The following is a 20,533-nucleotide window of genomic DNA, read 5'->3' on the forward strand; positions in this document are numbered from 1 at the left end:
AGAGTAAATCTCAGCCCCAGCAGAATGAGGCCCGGCTTACTAAGGACCTGGAACTCAACCCACTCCTGTCTGCATCCTGAACACACAAAACTATTTTCTTCATCAGCAAAACTGCCTGACTTCTTGGGGACCTAAGAGAGGGGCAGGACCACTGGATCTGTAGCATGGGGAGGTGCCTCAATTCTTCACCATCAATTTCAAAAGCACCCAGATCAGTTAAGATGCCTTTAGTCATAGCAATGAGCACAAAATCTCAACTTATATTGACTTGAAAAATGTGGAAATTTACTATTTCACAAAACTAGGTATCCAGAGCAGTGGGGAGGAGTGAGGTAGAATGCCTCCATTCACAGCACAATAATCTCATCAAGGATATGAGTTCTTTCCATCTCCCCAGTCTACCACCCTCAAGATCTGCTTCATCACAAGCCTTGGCCCCCTTGGGTCACACAATGGCTGCAGCTGTTCAGCTAACATGTTCAGACACAATATCCAGAGGAAAAAGGTGGCGCTGTCTCTCTCTGTGCCTTCCGTGTAGGCATGAGAAAATCTTTCCCAGAGGCCACAGCAGATTTTCACCTACGTCTTTTTGGCTAGTTCTAGGTTGGACACTTCCTCCTGAACCAGTCATTAGCAAGTGGAATAAAATGACCAGGATTGGCTTAAATTTGTCATCCTGAGATAGCATCGGCATGGTGGAGACAACCACTGTATCCAATATGCTCCCTTATGTCAATCAATCACCCCTTATTCAGTAGTCATTCTCAGCTGGGTACGTTCTTCATGCTGGGTACAGTGTAAGGCACTCCAAGGTAGATAAAATAAATAGACACAGGCTCTGCCCTAAGAAAGTTTTTGATAATAGGGAAATGAGACATAGAAACAAACCACTAAATGGAAACCTACTGCAATTGTTTAGAAGAACAGCTAACAAACGCTGGGCTCAGCACAATTCATCAGGGATTTTCTAAACATCTTCTATGTGCATAGATATAGCTTAGGTGTTATTGAGGAGACAAAAGAACATAAAAATGCATTCTTCCTGTTAAAGAGCTTAGTTAAGGAGTCCAGATATGCATACCAGGGACTTTCTCTGTCTTTCCCTTACTCCAGACAGAGGTACAGATGGCTCTTGGTGAGCTTAAAGGAGTATTTATGGTGAGTAATTTCAGAGCTTCTGCTGGGCCTTTGCATAGGTAAGAGAGTGGCCATTAAGATGTGTCTGTCAGTTGAGAAAGCTTTTCACTCTAAGTAACAGAGAACCAGATTAACTGTGTCTAAAACACCGAGGACATTTATTGTCACAAAGTCTCCAGGTTGTTACTTAGCTCAGCAGTGCAATCAAGGTTTCAGAATTTTTCTGTCTTTCCCTTCTCTCACCTTTGGCTTGCTAGACTTTCATCTGTCTTTTTTATTTTTTTGTTTTGTTTTGGTTTTCCCTCATGGTGGCAAAATGGCCATTGCAGCTCCAGGCATCAAATCTGTATTCAAAGCAGCCAGTGCTCTGCGGGCACACTTTCTCTTTGTTCCTGTTCTTTTTATCAGGAAGCAATATAACTTCCTTAAAAGTCCACCAATAAACCTCCCTTATATCTTGCTGGTCAGAACTGGGCCTCCTGGGCATTGCTATGTGCAAGGGAGGCTGGAAGACTACAGTGAGACGTGGAAAGGGAGTGGGGTGTGACGAAGGCAGTGGATTTGCCAATCAATCGTGCCTATCACAGGAGGCGTGGCTCAGTCATACGTCTTTCTTTCGTAACAGGCAGGAGGACCAAAGGAGCACAAAGTGAGAACAGAAAGATGGAGGAAGGGACCCACTGTGCCATTCAAGGTCTTATGAGTCATTAGTTTCATCGTAAGAGTTTCTGTTCAAATTGTGGAGCAGTTGGGCAAATATTTCTTTCCCCTAATATTTTAGATGGCACTGTCTTTAGGATAGTTGTTGGCTTTGGTTAGGGGTATATGTGTGTGTGTGTGTGTGTGTGTGTGTGTATGCGTATAAGTCAAACTATTGGGCAATTTGAAGAATCAAAACAAAACAAACCAACAAACAGCCTCAACCCCTGGTACTAGAGACATCTGTGCATGGATGGCTTTGGTGTATCTAACCCTGTGGTTCCCTTTCCATCTCCATCCCTCTACTTGTTGCAAATGTAGTGAAAATCCTGGGACACTGAGAAACAGGTGGGGCATGGGTGATTTGCGGCGGGGGGGGGGCATTCTTTCACAGGATGTGGTAGAGAAAGCAGAGCCTTGTGCAAGAGTAAGACTGATTTTCTGATCACATAAAAGGCAAAGACTCAGCATTAGAAAGTCTGATGCAACCTTCCCTACCAGGATAAAGTCTAAACACCTTAACCTAACACTAAAAACCCTCCAAGATTTGGACCCTCCAGCTTCCAGCCTCACCACTCTGCCAACAGAGACAGTCTTCATCTCCACATCGCCCTCACCCTGGGTTCCTGTGTGTTTTCACATCTCCCTGTTTTTATTCATGCCCCTTCCCATGTCCAGAGCTCCCTTCTGCTCCCCCTTCCTATGCTAAGACAGTTCATCTCTCCACACCCTGCTGGACCTTTCCTATCCCTAAGCACAGACCTCAGGGCCTGGGCCTCCTGGAGTCACCCACTCAGCAGAGTCACAGCAGCCTGGGGCCAGGACTTCCCTTCCAATGACTTTGCCACAGTTTGGCTGCACAGAAAGATCTGTTTCCGGCATGCCATGTCTATAAGAGTCTTGACTGTGGCCCAGGTGCAAGAGACAGACATCCTTTTGTTGTGATGAGAGGAGTGATTCCTAACCTTGCCACTTCTTAGCTGTGTGAGCTTGGGTGAATTATTGAACTTCTCTGTGCCTACATTTTGTCATCTACAAAATGGGAATAACAATAGCATTTTACATGAGTAGGAAGCCCAATATGGCCCTCTTCAGGCTCTCCCATTCTATAAATTACTCAGCGGTTGCTTCCACGGACAGGGATGGCTTAGAAAGAAAGTCCCAGCGTCACTTCCACCTGTCTCTCTTTTTGCTTCTGATGAGGGCACTTCACAGCTGGCCTAGACTTGCTTCCACTGCAGGCAGGGAAGACAGAAGGCAAGGAGGCCTTCTTTGCCCAGCTCTCTGGGCAGAGCCCTGCTGATGCTCCATGCTAGGTATCCACTTTACTGCTCCCCTTGTTCTGAGAGCTGCCTGGCTCTGCTCAACACAACAGAAGGGCTGGTCCGGAAAGGCCTCCTGCCTTAGACTCCCACTGGCCAAAAGCCAGGTCTTTCTTCTGAGCCAGTGTCAGGACCCCAGCCCTTAATTACCCATGCCCTGCCTGTTTCTCAGTGTCCCAGGCTCTTCTCTACATTTGTGATAAGTAGAGAGATGGACATGGAAAGGAACGATGGGATGAGATAAACCCATCCATGCAAAGATCACTCCAGCACTGGGAAATGAGGCCGTTGGTTGGTTTATTGTCTTTTAATTTGATTCTTCTAATTGCCCAATGGGTTGAATGCCCAAAGGGCATTCCTCTTTGGAGACTTCTGTGTCCTTTCTGTCCTGTAGGCTAAGTTGGTCAACCCCGACAGGCTGCCTCGACATCAGTTCTTAGGATGAAGATGTTACAGGGGCAATCAATGGGCTCTCTGCACAATGCACAGAGAGGCTTTTGAGAAAGGAAAAGTTTCACTGTCAGTCTACTGGCAAGGAGACAGGAGGAAACACTCACTATGTCTCCAGAACTGAGGGCTGGGTTGGATTTTATAAACATAGAATAATGAGGTGTGATCTGATTAGATCTTGCAATGAGGTGATGACAGGCAGCATGATCTGATTGGATCCTACCATGGGGTGATGCCAGTGTTTGATCTGATTGGATACTGGATCCTACTATTCATGTCCACTTCTCAATTCAGTTCCCACTCCTGAGTCCCAGTGGTTAGGTTACCCATGGTGGTTGCACAGTTGGCTCATCTGGGCATGCTCAAATTATGTGACCTTCCACTTGGGGTCCATGGCCACTGAACAACAGCTCACAACTTTGTACATGAAAGTTGAGCCAGATTGGCCTGGTATGGTTCCAAAGATAGTGGGATCTGTTTCTCCCGCTATAAAATGAGTAAATGGCATGTAGTCAGTGGTTTTGAAAAATTACGTTAATCACTAGAAACTTTTATAAAACATTTCCAGGCAATTCCATGATGGAAGCTGGATTCTGTGGGTCAGGTAGGGCAGGCATGGGCAGGGGAGGAGATGTTTCCTTCCCCGGCCTCTCTGCCAACCGCCCACTGGAGATTTGCTTGGGAAGAAGGTTCTCGGAAGCAGGTTCTGCACCAGGATGTGTGTGCAGGGACATCCTAAGGAAAGGCATCCGGGGAACTGGTAAGGGAGGGGCAAAAACATGGAAGAGAAGGAAGCCACTAAAGGATGAGAGTTTCTGAAGCCCCTCAAAGGGTAGCCACAGCCTGATCCTGCTGGGGAACTTTGCGGTGTTAGTTACAACTCAGTGTCATTCACTTCTAGGCAAGGGACCGCAGCTTTCACACCTAGATTAGGAATGACATCCAAACCCCATGGGGGAGGTGAGAATATTCCCCAGCATTTCATACTCAAAGGGGACCAAGCAAGGCTTGCAGCCTTCTGAGGGTGGTCTGCACAAGATGAGCTGCTGGTGCTGGCTCCTGGAAGAGAAGACCCACTCAAGTCATGGGTCACACAGGAAATGATGAAATTGAGTCCCCAAGGAAATCTGGGCAGAGCAATGACATCATGTCTCTGTGGGGAAGGTGCCTGAAACCAGGCAGAGGAGGGCCCTGGGGCAGGGGACACAGGGAGAGGTGGGCTGCCTCTCCCTGGGCGTCCACCTGTCTCCTTTGCCAAGCACCTAATCCCAAGGATCTGCAGAGCAACGGAGGGGGCAGCCGAGAGGAAGGGCGGATGGCAGAGTGAGAATAGAGGCTGTGCCCCTGCAGAGCACTTTTCCACGGATGTGTTTTTCTTTCAGACTTTATAGTTAATTTATTTATCTGACCACTTGGGAAGGGAAGAAAAGTACCATTTTATGAGTGCAGGACAAAATAAAAAACAATAGCACATTTAGGTGCCTTAATTTTTCTGTTCCTAGAGATTTATTTCATTTTATTATATTTGACAGCAGTCAACAAACAGCAAATAGGCAGCCGAGTGCAGTTCTCTCAGCCATAATGGTTTGTATTCTCTGTGCACAAGGCAGAGATTTTTTTTTTTTTTTTTTTTTTACCACATACATCATTTGGAACTTGGTGCATTGATCCCAAAAAGTAATACACATTACTTTTGTTCTCCTGACGTAAACCAGCAAAATAAATCCAGTGGACGGAGTGGGGTGGGGCCAGACGTAAGGGTGTGACTCCCTTTGGGAGGGGAGAGCTGTCAGTTTAGCACGTGTGTGGGGACTTCCCGAGAATGTCAGGGCTGGTGAGGTGCAAGCATGTGATTAGGTGAGGGCGTTGTGTGAGTGTTCAACTGTGCAGTGTGATGGGGTCCAGAATTGCTTGTCTGTGGGTCTAGTGGGAAGCAAAGTGATGTTAACTTTTCTAGTAGACATGAGAATATGCAGCCTGAGAAGTCCTTGTGTTCGGGTGCATCCAAACACCCTGAATCTGTTAAGGCTTACATCAATGTTGAACAAGCGTTCTGGCTTTAAGGGAGTGGTCATAATTTGGGCAACCCTTATGCCCCAAGATTGTCAGCCTGGAAGTCACATGGGGGCCACATCTCCATTCATATTTCAATTCCTCCTGTTCCATGCTCTGGGATTCCAGTCCCTATCTTAGAACTCTTTTGGTTATCTCAGCAAGTTCCTAGTGTGCTAGTATTTCTCATGGGTTTCTGCACCCACAAGTCCCTACTGCTGTTGTTGCTTGGATCCATGTGGATGATGTCTTCTCTGCACATTGACTCCTCTGGCAGCTCAGAGACCACTCACCTTCCACAGCTAATGCTGGGCTGGCCACCAGGATGGGAATGGGTCCTTTCACTAATGACCTCCAATGCAGCTGAAACCAGGCTGCAACTTCTGGCAAGACTTGACTGAGGGGATGAGGACTGCATCAGGAAATGAAGTCACAGCATGGCAAGTAGATGTGGCTGTCTCCATAGCCCACAGGCTCAGGCCCATTCTGCCCTAATAGGCTGGTTGGTGCAGCCTGCCAACTCCCTGCCAGTGTGTCTCCCTGTGCCAGGAACTGGCTTCTTTTGTCCCGACAATGGCAAATCCACATGCATGACTCCATTTTTTTGGAGTCCAGGTTCAGCTTGCAAAGAGGCCAGAGAAAAAAACTGTTCTTGGGCTAAGTCCAGTTGCGGCTTCTTGACGCCCTCTCTTATGACGGTTGACAGTGGGTGAGTCCAGTTCCTTCAAAGGAAAGTCTTCCACCTCTCACCTCCAGCTTCCTTGAATTATGGCCACAGGGGATCAATGGCATGAGAGTGACAGAGACTACTTGGGAGACTGCATTGTTTGATCTGTCCCCCATGACAATAATAACAGATAACACACTAGTCCTTGTCCTGCCTGGTCAGGGAGGGAAGCTTCTTTGACCATCTGCTCCCTGCAATTGGAATGCACCCAGCTATGATCCACCAGCAATCGCTTATCTCTGCCATTCAGCCATTTATCAGTACTGTCGTGCCTAAATCCCAAAATACAAAAGCTGTACTCCCCCTAGAGGAACAAAACCTTCTGAGATTTGGTGCTGGATTGATCCCAAATACCAATTTACTTCCCCTGAACAAATCTCAAGCTCTGCTTGCCCAACAATGGTGAGTTCTGCTTTCTCCAAAACACTGGGAGAGGATGTGCTTTCCGTTCACACCCTGCAGGGCCATTCAGGTGGATTTACCCCAAAGGAAAGCAGATGGAGTCTTCTTCATAGGCATTTTCAAATGTCCTCCTATTCTTAGAGAGAAAATGTCTGGAACTACTGAAGGAACAGTTATTCCAATATTTTTTTTGTTCCCAGGGAAAACTGAAACAAACCTTGTAAGTCTTATCCTGGGAACCATGTGATGTGTCAGTTGACTTAGGCAGGAATTTAATTTTCAGATGGTATAGAGCAGCCACAGTTTGGCTGGTACTGTGCCTGGCCTTTGAGGCTACAGAGATAACTGGGCAGGGTCCCAGCCCACAGGGCACTCACAGTGCCAAGGAGAGCATGGGTGAGGTAGCAGGTGGGATCTGACTTTGGAGGCAGGGCTCAGACACCGGACCAAATTGATGACTAAGGGCTGGGGCAGAAGCAGCTTTCCGTAAGACACACCCACTAATGTGCCCTGTCAGTTTACCATTGCCATGGCAACACCTGGAAGTTTCCACCCTTTTCCACAGCAATGACCCAATGACCTAGAAGTTACCTCCATTTTCCTAGAAATTTCTGCATAGGCCACCCCTTAATTTGCATGTAATTAAAAGTGGGTATAAATATGAGTGCAGAACTGCCTCTGAGCTGCTGCTCTGGGCACACTGCCTGTGGGATAGCCCTGCTTCACACGGAAAAGTACCTCTGCTGCTGCTGTATACTGCGGCTTCAATAAAAGTTGCTAAGACCACCTGCTAGTCCTTGAATTCTTTTCTAGGTGAAGCCAAGAACCCTCCTGGGCTAAGCCCCAGTGTGGGGGCTTGCCTGCCTGCATCACAAGCATATCTTCAGAGACCCCACAGTGAGTGGCCTCTGACAAATGCCAGAACCAGGATCCCAGAGAGTGACAAGGAAAGGGGGAGGCAGAGATAGACCCTGGCTGGGGAGGTAGCTGTTTGTCATGAATCTTATTTATTGCTCTCTACTTTAGGAAAAAGAGGTACAGAACAAGCTGTCTGTGTACGTCAAAGAAGTTAAAGAGCCAACAAGTACCTCTGAGTCCAGTTGGGAGTGAACAGAACCCAAACACTGATCCCACTTCTTCTTCTTTTTTTTTTTTTTGAGACAGAGTTTTGCTCTTGTCGCCCAGGCTGGAGTGCAGTGGTGTGATCTCGGCTCACTGCAACATCCGCCTCCCAAGTTCAAGCGATTCTCCTGCCTCAGCCTCCTGAGTAGCTGAGATTACAGGTGCCTGCCACCATGCCCAGTTAATTTTTTGTATTTTTAGAAAAGACGGGGTTTCACCATGTTGGGCAGGCTGGTCTCGAATTCCTGACCTCAGGTGATCCACCCGCCTCGGCCTCCCAAAGTGCTGGGATTACAGGCATGAGCCACCACACCTGGCCCCCATTTCTTCTTTTTAAACGAGCATGTGGAAATGACCAGAACTTCCTTTATTCTTTGCAGGTATCACTAGAAGTCAGCTGTGGAGGGTTACAGAGCAGCTCCACCACCTTCATCTCACACAGACCCTCCTAACCACAGCAGAATGGAGAGGAGCCCCTGAACCTCCACCTAGCCATGTGATCTGCTCAGGGTTCCATGTTTTGGGGGAGGGGAAAGAGGCCGCCTCTGGGGACACTGCACACTCTGTTCTTTCTGCCTCACAGGGTCTCAGAAGCTTTCGAATGATGCCCCATCACTTGCAGGAGAGGCAGGTGGTATGGAAAGGTCTCTTCACAGGCACCCCTCTGTATGTGCAGCCTTCAGCCCTGCGGCAGGACACCATGATGTCCATGTCAGTGAAAAGAAAGGGGGCCAGGCCACGCTGTGTTGGAACACAGGCCCCACACATGTGGGCATGTGTTTCTGGGAACCACATGGTGTCAGTCCCATGCTAGCCACTATCACCACCCAATCTCTGCCTAGTGCCCTGGGGCTTCATTTGGAAGGAGAAAGAACCTGGGCTGTCAGAGCCTAGACAGGCCAAGCTATAGGGTAAGGCTGTGTGTCCCAGATAAGCCAAGCTACAGGGCAAGGCTGTGGGCTCCTGGATTCCCACAGAGGAGCCAAACAGCTGAGAGATGAGACTTTATTTACATGTCTCTCTGTCCCAAACAGCCCAGGCAAAATGTCACGGGTGAGTTGAGGAGCCGGGAAGTCCCTGCTCTGCCCTGAGCTTCTTTAGGTACTTGTTGGGCCAGGGACAGACCTGGAATGGGACTCATGGTGTGATCATTTTATGAGTTGTGGACACACAAAGAGATCTCCATCAAGTCACCTTGGGTCACCTGGGATATTCACAGAAGTCCCACACCAGGCTCCATAACTGTACTGGGACCCCAAGTCTCCCCCTGCGTTCTTCTTTGAGAAGTAGACCCTCAAAGGGAAAGCCCAACAGGGCAGGAAGACCCAGGTTCTTCCACTGTCATGAGTGCCCACAGCCTGAGGTCTTTGGGCCATAAGAATATATGCTACCTGGGGCTTCTAGCCCATATCAGAGAGGGGACTCTGAGTCCCAAAGTCAGAGGTTTCTGGGAAGAAAACATTGTCTGTCTTTTCAATAGAGACCCAGAAGTCTCTGCCCTGGGAGACCCCAGGTGACAGGCTTTCAGAACCCCTCTGGGTCTGGCATTCATGAAACCTGAGACACCGAATATGTAACTTTAATGGTCTCCACTAATTCATGGTCTGCCTTTATGCACTTAAAAAGAGAACCCTTCCTTCTCGTGACACTTCCATTTATTCAGAATTAGCATGTAAAATCCTAAATTAGGCATTCCGCACTCGGGTTCTGACAGAGCCATTACTTTTTATGCTGAGAGAGTTGAGTTAATTTTAAATTATTGAGGCCCAGCACCTGAGTGAAGTGAGTGTCTTCACAGAGATTGGGCATCTGTAGGCCCTGCTAATACAGAAACACAACTGGATTGAAACCCATTTCTCCTCTGCTGGCCAGATGCATATACACAATGGACCCAGAGAGAGGTCTGGCATTGCCATTAATTTTGCCAGAATAGATTTTGGGCAGAACCAGGCTTGGGTCTGCCTCTCAGGAAGCAGAAGGCCGACTTACAGGTGCAATCTGCTTGCCCGACCCAGTTACGGAGTGGAAGGGCCTTGCCTTCCCCAGCACCAGTCTCTAACAGCCACAGTGCTAGGCGCTGAGACTGTGTTTCCAAGGAGTCCTTACTGGCAGAGACACTTGGGGTGAATGAGAGTCACATTATAGTTGGACAGGAGAAAGGAACCAGAGCCTGTTGATCCTGTTCTCAGTGCATAGCCTCTTCCCTGGCACCTGCCTCCCAGCAGGGCAGTAGAGAGCTGTCCATGGACTTCAGAAAGTTGCTTCTGGAATCTCCCGAGGCCTCCTCCGCATTGTATGTGGCCAGCATCCTTTATAGAGTGGTCACTGCAGGATGCCTGCTGTTCTGTAAAATGTCTGTGACCTTCCCCACCACCCAGGGTGCCCCCAGTCCCCCTCGCTAGATTGCTTTAAGATGAGCCTTGCATCTATTGGATAGAAATCGGCAACAGAATTGGCCAGCTGGAACAGGGGCAGCTGCCTCCCCAGCTGCCAAGGCTGCCGCCAGGAAATGAGAAGCTTGAGCCTCCAGCCAGCAGATCCCAGAGATGCCTGTCTTCAGTACAGTCCTCATTCCTGGAGGACCCTAACTCCACTGGGGCATCTGTATTCCAGGAGATCCCCTCTCCTCTCCCAGTAGCCCAAGTTTTTCCCAGAGAATTCCTACTCTTGTTGGCCCCTCCCACTTCCTCACACCACACTGCCAGAACAGCAGCACTCCCAATTGTCTGCCTGTGTTGTCTCCAGGGTCATAGAAGGTGGGATGTGGGACCATTCTAATCAGATGCTAAAGAGTTTGAAATTTGCAGATAATCACACTGTTGACATTAATTGCTATTTTTACTATCTGCAAAAATTTGACCCATTGTCCAGGTAAACCTAACAGATATGTGGATTATATCAGTTGGGGCTGCCAAGGTGTCATTGGCAAGTTGATTTCATGTCATTTTAATGTCTTCTGTAGGCCCTATACTCTCTTAACCAGAGCTCCTGTGGCCAGAGTGGAATGGTCAGAGCTTGGAAGATTGTTCTGCCCATAGAGGCAGTTGTTAGCCTCAGAGAACCGGGGACTTCCAGGCGAGAGAACTGGAACTGTTGTCTGTCCTGGAGGCTGGGAGAGTCCAAAGTGGGGCCAGTGTGGACAGCAGAGCCATGCTCTAGGATCAGCATTCAGCAGACTGCCTGGAGCAGCGCGGAGCCTCCTAGGAGCTTAACTTGATCAACTTTCAGCCTGAGCTGGAACTAAATCCAATAGAGATTGGCTTGGAGCAAGAGACAGCTGGCTGCCTGGGCCCTCTGGACAGCAGCCCCCTGAGAGTGGCAAATCAGAAACAGGCGACAGGCCAAGCCCAGCCTCACCCTGGTGTGGAACACAAAACAGACCCACTGCGCATTGTGGAAGACTCCTGTGGGTTTCTGCTCCTGACCTTGAGAACAGGAAGAACCCAAGGTTCCCACTGCACCTATCCCAAGATGTCCATGGTCTGGCTCAGGTCAGAAACCAAAGGCCTCCTGGCCACCCTATGCTGCAAAACACTCACATTCATCTACTGGGAAACAGGCGGCATGGCACCGAGGAGTGTCGTGTTCAGTTTTAAAATGCCACAAATAACAGATTTATAGATTTTTCTAAATACATTATTTTAGCTTGACAGCATTAATCATTCATGCTTCCTTCTTTCATTTTTCTACCTGCAATGGATTATTGAAACAGAAAATAACAATGAAAAAGGCTAGCAGCAGTATCAAAATGTCAAGTTTGTACTTACAGTTGTATGGGCCCAGACAGGGTCAAGAGCCCCAATTATTTGTGTATGTACACAGTGGTACGACACGAAAGGTTATGTCACCTGCAGCTATTTTCCTGCAGATTTAAATAGGACTGATATTCAGCTTTACAGTGAGCTGCTGACATGGGACAGAAAATTGTAAAATATTGCAAACTCTGGTGTCAGAACCTAAAATATGAATTGGGTGATTGTAAGGTATAGCTGTGGGCAGTGCCGCATGTTGTGGTGCAAATCCGCTCAATTACTTTGGGTTATTCTTGGCCTGCACTTTTTCATTTAAACATAAGGCAAGAGTGAAATCACAGGACTGGGTTGAGGGTAAAACGTCAGGTCTGTCTACTTTGCAAGATGCCTTCTAGAGACCAAGAGAGCACATACCAACCAGCCTGGACAGAGAGACCAATAAGCATGTGAATCTACAAGGGTGACCTGGGACACCCCTCAGCTGGTGAAGCTGGATAGATGATGGGACAATAAAAGCCTATTATGCATATTCTATAATTTTTTGTTTCTTTTAGAATGTAGCCATTATATGGAAAGACCTGCAGAAACGATTTGCCATTTGGTCAATAAATGAAACATTGATTTTTTTAAAAATTAATTTTATTTAAAAAAAAAAAAAGGCCCGGTGTGGTGGCTCATGCCTGTAATCCCAACAATTTGGGAGGCCGAGGTAGGTGGATCTCCTGAGGTCAGGAGTTCGAGACTAGCCGGGCTAACATGGTGAAACCTTGTCTCTACTAAAAATACAAAAATTAGTTTGGCATGGTGGTATGCACCTTTAATCCCAGCTACTCAGGAGGCTGAAGCAGGAGAATCACTTGAACCCAGGAGGTGGAGGTTGCAGTGAGCCGAAATCACACCAGTGCACTCCAGCCTTGGCAACAGAGAGAGAGAGACTGTCTCAAAATCATAATAATTTGTTTTTAAAGATGGAATCTCACTATGATGCCCAGGTTGGTCTCGAACTCCTGGCCTCAAGCAGTCTTCCCGCCTTGGCCTCCCAAACTGCTGAGATTGCAGGCATGAGTCATTGTGCCTGGCCATTTTTTTTTCTGTCAGTGAATTCCAACCCTATGTCTTCCTCACAAGGATTCTGTGAGTATCTGTGGTCAATAGACGTATGGGATAATACATGGGAATAAAGCCCTAGAAGGTGCTACAATATCCTTTCACAGACAGCTCAATATCTCATTTGATCACCACTGCCACCCAATGAGATATGTTTTAGACAAAACAAACAAAACAAAAATAGGATAAACACAGATATAGATAGGACATGATTCAGAGAAATGAATCGAATGTTAAATGCCACTCAGCTATCAATTAGCAGAGAGGACTCCACCCCACATGTAGATTTCTGTGCCCCAGGTGCTGTGGATAACCTGTGAGAGTGACCCTTCTGTCCCTGCTTCAAAGGGCAGTGGGTCTGCATAGGCTAACTGGTCCTAGGAATGGCACATACTCTTGTTCTTGGCTTTCCTACCACTGGGGCTTTGGGAAGCAACTAGTTTGTTTTAGGTCAAGATTTTACAGTTTAGCTCACCAGTGGGGAGGAGAACTCAAAAGGCAGTGATTTCCAATTCTAACATATTTTGTAGTGCCACAAAAATGCCCCCTCTAGACTGACAGAGATAGAGAGAAGCTGACTTTTGGACCTCAGCCTGCCTAGTTGTTCTTTATCCTGACACCAACCTATCTCTCCACGCATGGCACCCCTGTTCTCAATTTCCCATGTGTTGGGTGAGCCACTCTCCTCCAGTGCTTGAGAACACCGCTCACATCTTTGCTAGTTCTGTCTTTACAGTCTTACATGGCTTTCCTCCTCGCCTCTACTTTTTCCTTTCCAACTACCAAATCCTTGCTCTCTTTTTCCTGGCTCTGCTCAAGACCTCACCTCCTTCAGGAATCTTATCAGGCAATTCCTCCTGAATTACTTAGGATGAATACAGAAACCAAAGTGAATTGCCGTGGACCTCAGCAAAAGGGAGCACTTATATCAGGATGTGAAGGATGCACAGGTTTCTCTAGGAAACAAAGAAAAAAAGATATTCCTGGGCTTCATAGCTGGATAAAGTGAATAGATAAGAAGGCATGTTATATCCACACAAGAAATGAAGGACTGATACATGTTATAACATGGATGGACCTTTAAAACATGCATGTTAAGTGGAAAAAAAAAAAAAAGCCAGTTGTAAAAGAACAAGCTAGGTCCATACATTGTATTACGCTATTTACACAAAATGTCCAGAGTAGGCAAATTCATAGAGACAAAAAGTAGATTAGTAGTTGCCAGGGGTTGAGGGGAGAGGAGAATGGGGATTGACTGCTAATGAGTCTGAATTTTCTTTTTGGGGTGATGGAAATGTTCTGAAATTAGTCGTGATTGTTGCAAAACTCTGTGAATATACCAAAAATCACTGCATTGTAGAGTTTTAAAAGGCACATTTTATGGCATGTGAATTATAGCTAAAAAATGATGGGAACGGGAACCAGGGACAAGATGTTCCCAAGAGCATTTCCTCTTTTTTTCTCATCTGTTTCCTTCTCTCTTCTGAGCAGCTTGTTGGCTTGCTTTGCTCCCCAATCCAAAGTAAAGAAAATGGCCTCCCATAACTCCCGAACTTCCATTCCTTTGCACAAGAGACTAATCAGAATGAGTCAGAATCTCTTAGTCCTGTTTCCAGGTTTCCAGGAGAAAAGCTAATTGGTCCAAATTGGGTCAAGTTTCTACTCCTGGACCGTTCTACTGCAGTTAGGCAATCTGGCTTCTTAATATAATCATAGGAAGTAAGGGGAAGAGGTGCTTCCAGAAAAGAGGTAGAGGAAGGATGGGCTATCCACTATATTTAGACTATCCACCACTGATATCAATCTTCCAATTAGAACTAAGATATTAAAACCTCTTTTATAGACATAGATAGACATGAACACATGGATAATTCTCTTAACTTTTCTGCTACCCTTTAGCACACTTTCCCACATGCTACTTCTTGACCCTTTCTGTGACTTTTTTTTTTTTTGCTATAGATAGTTTCAAATATGTTAAATTTTACCCTACGCAAGGGCCACTGTCTTTCTTTTGTCTCTATCTCTGTAGCATTAGATGCATCCCTGGAGACTTACACTAGAGTTCAGCATGGGGAGTGAGGTTCCGGTCGGAGATGGTTCCAGATTGTATACAAGCTTATATAACTTTGGAGACTGTCTTTAAGAATACATTACATATACAAAATTAGAATTGGAAGTAAATATTTACTTAGGATGAGAAAAGAAATCTCCAAAAATATACATTTGAAACAGCTAACAAGTATCACAAATATCTCAGGAAAAAAAGCATATTTTATTAATCAATTTTTAAAATTAATTAACATTCTGACACATCTCGATGGTATATTTTTTTCCTACCGTTTTTTCGGCCTGCATTCTCTTTGATCAACAATTTTATAATGTCATTTTCTATAGTGGGACTGAAAAGATCCTTCCTCTAGCATGCATAAAACATGCAAATTCACACTCAGATGAATTTGCTGAGTGACGTACTGCTACAGATTTGTGCCTTACAAACATATGAATTCTCATACATTCTGTTTCTCTTATTCCTCATCAAAAAGGAAAAGGAAGTATGGTATGTTTATAATTGTATGTTTTATGTTAAATATATTCCTTATGGGAGATGATTTCCATTTTGACTATGCATCAATAATAACCTATTCTACATTAATAATTTTACATGTCTAATGACTGGAAGAATTTCTGTAGACTAGCTTCTGGTTTCATACACTGCAAACCATTTTAATTCTCTACAACCCTTTTGAGGTGCCATTGGATACATGCATATCTCTATAGAGACACTGGCCTTGCGGTTTCATGGCTTGCATGGGGGTAGATTGATATAGAAGGCAAATCATTTCTGCAAGCCATCAATATGGCAAGCATACAACTACACACAGAATTGACTACAAATACATTAATGCATCCCTCCAAACTCAAAATGAATGTATCCACATTCAACCTGTCCTTACCCAGATCCCAAAAGTGTCCATGGCCTCTCCAACTCCAACTGACACTAGAAGACTTATGGTGGAGAGGAAGTTTGAGTGGGAAGAGACAGTGTTCTCAACCAATTGTAGCTAAAACCTTTGGGATCTTCCAAAGCACAGGACCTCATTCCTAAGGTTTAGGGCTTAGGAAGGCACCCATGCAGGCAACGGGCCATGAAGATCAAGCTGTATCAGTGTTAAGGTAAAATGACTTCTGTTTAGAGTGTAAATGTTATGGGATATTAGAGAAGGGAGAGATGAGTGCATTTGCTGGGTGGATTACAATGGGGTACATCTTTTAATTTTCTTCTTAAAAGACATTAAGAGCTGGGGTTCAAAATCTAATGGTCTTAGCCCAATCTCTTGAAGCACAGTGTTCCAAATAATAGAAGAGGGGATCCGTGTCTCTTGGGTCTCCCCATAATTCCATGTCTACCACCTAGTAGGACCTAGCAGATAGGTATCTGCACAGAGATCTGATAGATGGGAAATGGATGAGGGCTGCAGCTCTTGCTGTGAGGATCAAACAAGGTAATGGATATGGAAGTGTTTTACAAATAGAAAATTTCTGTAGCAAAATATGTCTAACAAAAGAGTTCAGTTTGGTTGAGATTCTCCCTAGACCATTGATTGAGGATAATCGTTAGTATTTTTGGAAGACGTCTTCCCCACCCAACAAATCAATTTGAAAGAGGCACACCACTTTTAAGAAAGAATAAAATCTCTTGCCATCTTCTGTTGTCTTCTGTCATCAGGAGATTGTGAAGAATGGGTGGAAAAAATTCTTAAACCATAGTCCAGGTTTTATATAACACCAGTATTTTTAGACATGTGCCTGCTATGAACTGAAGTGTATTTTGAAAACTTAATAAAAAGCAGATATTAACCCACAAATGTTTCATTTTAAAGTGAGATGAATCTTCTTCCTTGCCCCATCACCAATCCTCTGCTATTCTAAGTCTCTTATTCTAGCCAGGATTTTTATCTGTTTAAGGTGACTTAGCACAGTAACTATATTGAAGTAATGCATCAGCCGAATGGGAGAATTGCTTTATCAGATACTGTGCAAGTGACCAAAGACTCTTCACAGAGAAGCTTGAATAAAAAAGAGAATATTCTTATTGGATTATATAAGTTATATAAATGGAAACTCCAGAGTTAGAGGCTCAGGCACAGCTGGGTTCAGAGACACATGTGATATTGCTGGGACCTGGTCTCTCTCCCACTCAGCTCTGCTCCGTCTGGTGGCAAGGTGGTTGCCAAGAGCTCCAGATCTCCATCTTCTTGGTTTTGAGTACATGGGAAAACAAGAGAACTTCGTCCTCAAAAGCCACAGCAAAGTTATCATTGTGACTCTGAGCTCTGATAAGGTCATGGAACCATCCCTGAACCTATTGCTGGGGACTTCAAAGTGTGATGACGTCCCATTGGTCAGGACTGAGACATGTCTGCCATGGTGGGAAAAGGATTGCCAGTCCCAACCTGAAAACATAGATGGAGAATGGGAGAAAGGTGGTCCTCCAAAACACAGATGCTGGGCAGGGTATCCACCAGCCAACCACCAACCCAGGGCTGACCGCACTCCAAGCCAGCTTTGAAACAATTGTTCTGTGACTTAGAACCAGGACTCAGTTCTAGCACACTCACTAAAAAAAAAAAAAGGCCTCTGAATCATCCCCTAGGGTGGTCAACTGGCAAGAGAAAGGAATCACTCTAACAAAAGTTTATCTTAACCAATCTACCCAAGCAAAGGTGACAGCACCAAGTCCCCGCATCCATTTTGTGTGTGTGTGTGTGTGTGTGTGTGTGTGTGTGTGTGTGTGTGTGTGTAGATATACAGAATGTACTTTTTCATAGACAGCTCTTAATTACGATTCTTCACCAAGGTGGTATAAACAGATCTCTGCCAATAGAAACTTTTAATTAGATTTATTAATTCCAGAATGTAGTTGAAATGTGGTGAATATTGATTGTAATGGCCTCTGTTTTAAATATAATTAATTCGCGATCTGCGTAATTGCTCATTACCTGTATCTTAATTATGGGACATAAAACATTGTTTATCACTAACACAGTACTAACGGGGAGAGGAGCTCGCTCTGATAACTTAGGATTCTTGGTATTTTTGTTGAAGAGAGCAATGAGACATTTCATTTTCTTTAGAGGGAGAGAGAAAAAAATAGAAAGCTGTGTCTCCAATGACAACCAGTATGCACAGACAACCTGATAAACACAGGGCATTTATGATTCTTTTATGACTACATTTTCTGACAAGATAAAGTAAATACTCTTTTGTGGGACTTTACAACTGCACAAGGCTAAAGCTACTGTCCAAGAAAACTGAAAAATTTGAGTATAAATATACTAGTGTGTTTAAGGCTGGCTCATGGGCAATGAGGATATCCTAGCAGCTTGACAATTTTCATATAATACCATGAAGAATTTCATGGTTTTTCTTCATCTTACTGCTAGTACCAGCACAATACATCTTTTCTAGGAAAAAAAAATTATACAAATCTATGGCAGTTTCTGTTTTTTCCCATATACCATAAATCCTAAAGATAGTTCATGTGCCTATTACCGTTAGCATTTTTTTTAAGTCCGAGCAACAAAACCTGAAATATGCCACATATACAAAAAAAAAATCAGGTTGCCAGAAAATCTGAGTTAGGTGAGATTTTAGTGGTTTTTGATTCTGTCAGGTTTTTTGGGGGGGAATTTCTTTTACAAAGACTGTGGTCTGTGGACATCCATCTGTGCCTCTTTGTGAGCTCAGCACTTTTCCAGTGGGAAAGAGTTGTGTACCTGTTTATAGGAGCTTGCAAATGTCATCTATGGTAACTGACTTCATGTGGTTATAGAAACAAAGAAAGATTAGCGAGAGGAAGACAGGCCACTTCTAGGCCACCTTTTCCTAATGCTGCTTAGCCCTGTGGGGGAAGCTGGGGAAGGTAACCAGTAATTTTAGATCATCTTCTCAATGTAGGGAACTCTTTACAACAGAATTTCTCACAAGCCCTCATCAATGGCAATGCATTTTTGTTCATATTTTTTAATGCATACGTACATGTCACAGAATACTACTACATGTCCTTAATCCTAAAACCAGTTGGCTGCCAGTCACCTGAACTTGATGATGTAGTCATTGAAATAATCCACCAAATAATGCACGACAGTGTGCTATTTACTGAGGACAGTAAGTGGATTTATTTTATCTAATGTACAAATCTGTATTAGGTCCCAAGAAGCTCTGAAAATTGAAACAAAAACTGAAGAAAAAATGGACAGTCGGGAAAAGGGAGAAACATGTTTTGCTGCACTAAAAGCCAGAAAAAGAAGCCATCGCATATTTTTAGCAAAATGCTTAAATTTCATCCATGTACATTTCCTCTGTCTTCAGTTAAGTGTGAGCGACCGGTTAATAGTATCTAGGTTTAAGACAAAAAAAGCAGCAAAATAGGAGCTAATTCTGGATAAAGGAAAACACTATGTTCAAAGCAGGTGCTACTTCCCTCATACTGATCATCAAGCAAGAAGCCTGTAATTTCTCTAAATAGAAAATCTCTTTGTCTAGCCCCCAGTAAATACATGCTGACAAATATTCACAGGCTGTCTGAAAGGTGCCCAGAAGGTGCAGGTTTTCTGTCTGGGTCCCCAGTGAGCGAGGAGCTCCATGCCTCTGGGAACAGGGCTGTTCCCTCCGAAATAGGAACTCAGTCTGGCCAGACCCCTAACATTGTGAATTACTCTGCTGAGCTGCCATGATAGTGCACTATGGACTGGCTGGTTTAAACAACCAACATTTATTTTCTCACAGTTCTGGAGGCCTGAAGTCCAAGATCCAGGTGTCAGATGTGGGCAGAGTTGGTTTATTCTGAGGCCTCTCAGCTGAGCTTGCAGACGGCCACCTTCTTGCCCTGCTTTCACCCTCTGTACCTGTTGGTGTCCTAATCTTCTCTTCTTATAAGGACATTGACAAATCAGAATAGGACCCACCCTAATGACCTCATCTTAACTGAATTACCTCTTTAAAGATGCAAATACAGTGACATTCTGAGATACTAGGGGTTAAGACATCAACATATGAATTTTGGGGGGAGGGCACACATCAGCCCTCACAAATAGTAACATGAAAAACGTAAGCAGAGGTATGGAAAACTGCTCTGTCAATTATAAACTATTAGGTAAATACAAAAGAACGTCCCCACATTCCCACCCAGTGCCCACACTAAAGGGTGCATTTTGAGCAATGGTTTTCAATCGTGTGTGTTGTTGTGGTGGTGGGGTGGGGGTAAGTTTTTTGGGGGACACTTGGCAACATTTGGGGACATTTTTGGCATTTTTGGTTGTCACAGGTGGAGGGGGTTGCTACTGGCATCTAGTGGGTTGAGGCCAGAAATGCTGGTGCTAAACAAGCCACCATGCACAGGACTGCTCTCTGCAACAAAAATTACCCCATCGCAGATGTCAATAGCGCCAATGCTGAAAAACCCCAATCTAGAAGGATCTGCCCTTTTTCCTTTCCTTTTAACCTTCTTTTTCTTCTTTTTAAATCAATGTTCTCACTTTCACGGAATAACCTGCTTCTTGAAGGCAGAAGAGAATGGCGTTTGAAAAGGAAAAGGGAGCAAAGCCTCTTCCAGGCGGCTGCTCCCAGGAGCTGCAGAGCCTGCTAGCGGAGCTCCTGTGTGACCTGCAAGCCACCGCCATGCCCAGGCTGCCTTAGTGCTTCTCCAAGATCATTTCTCTGAAGTTAGAGAATGCTCCACTTTTCCCTCCATCAGAATTATG

The sequence above is a fragment of the Pongo abelii genome, chromosome 20, assembly GCF_028885655.2.
Source record: "Pongo abelii isolate AG06213 chromosome 20, NHGRI_mPonAbe1-v2.0_pri, whole genome shotgun sequence".
NCBI lineage: Eukaryota > Metazoa > Chordata > Mammalia > Primates > Hominidae > Pongo > Pongo abelii.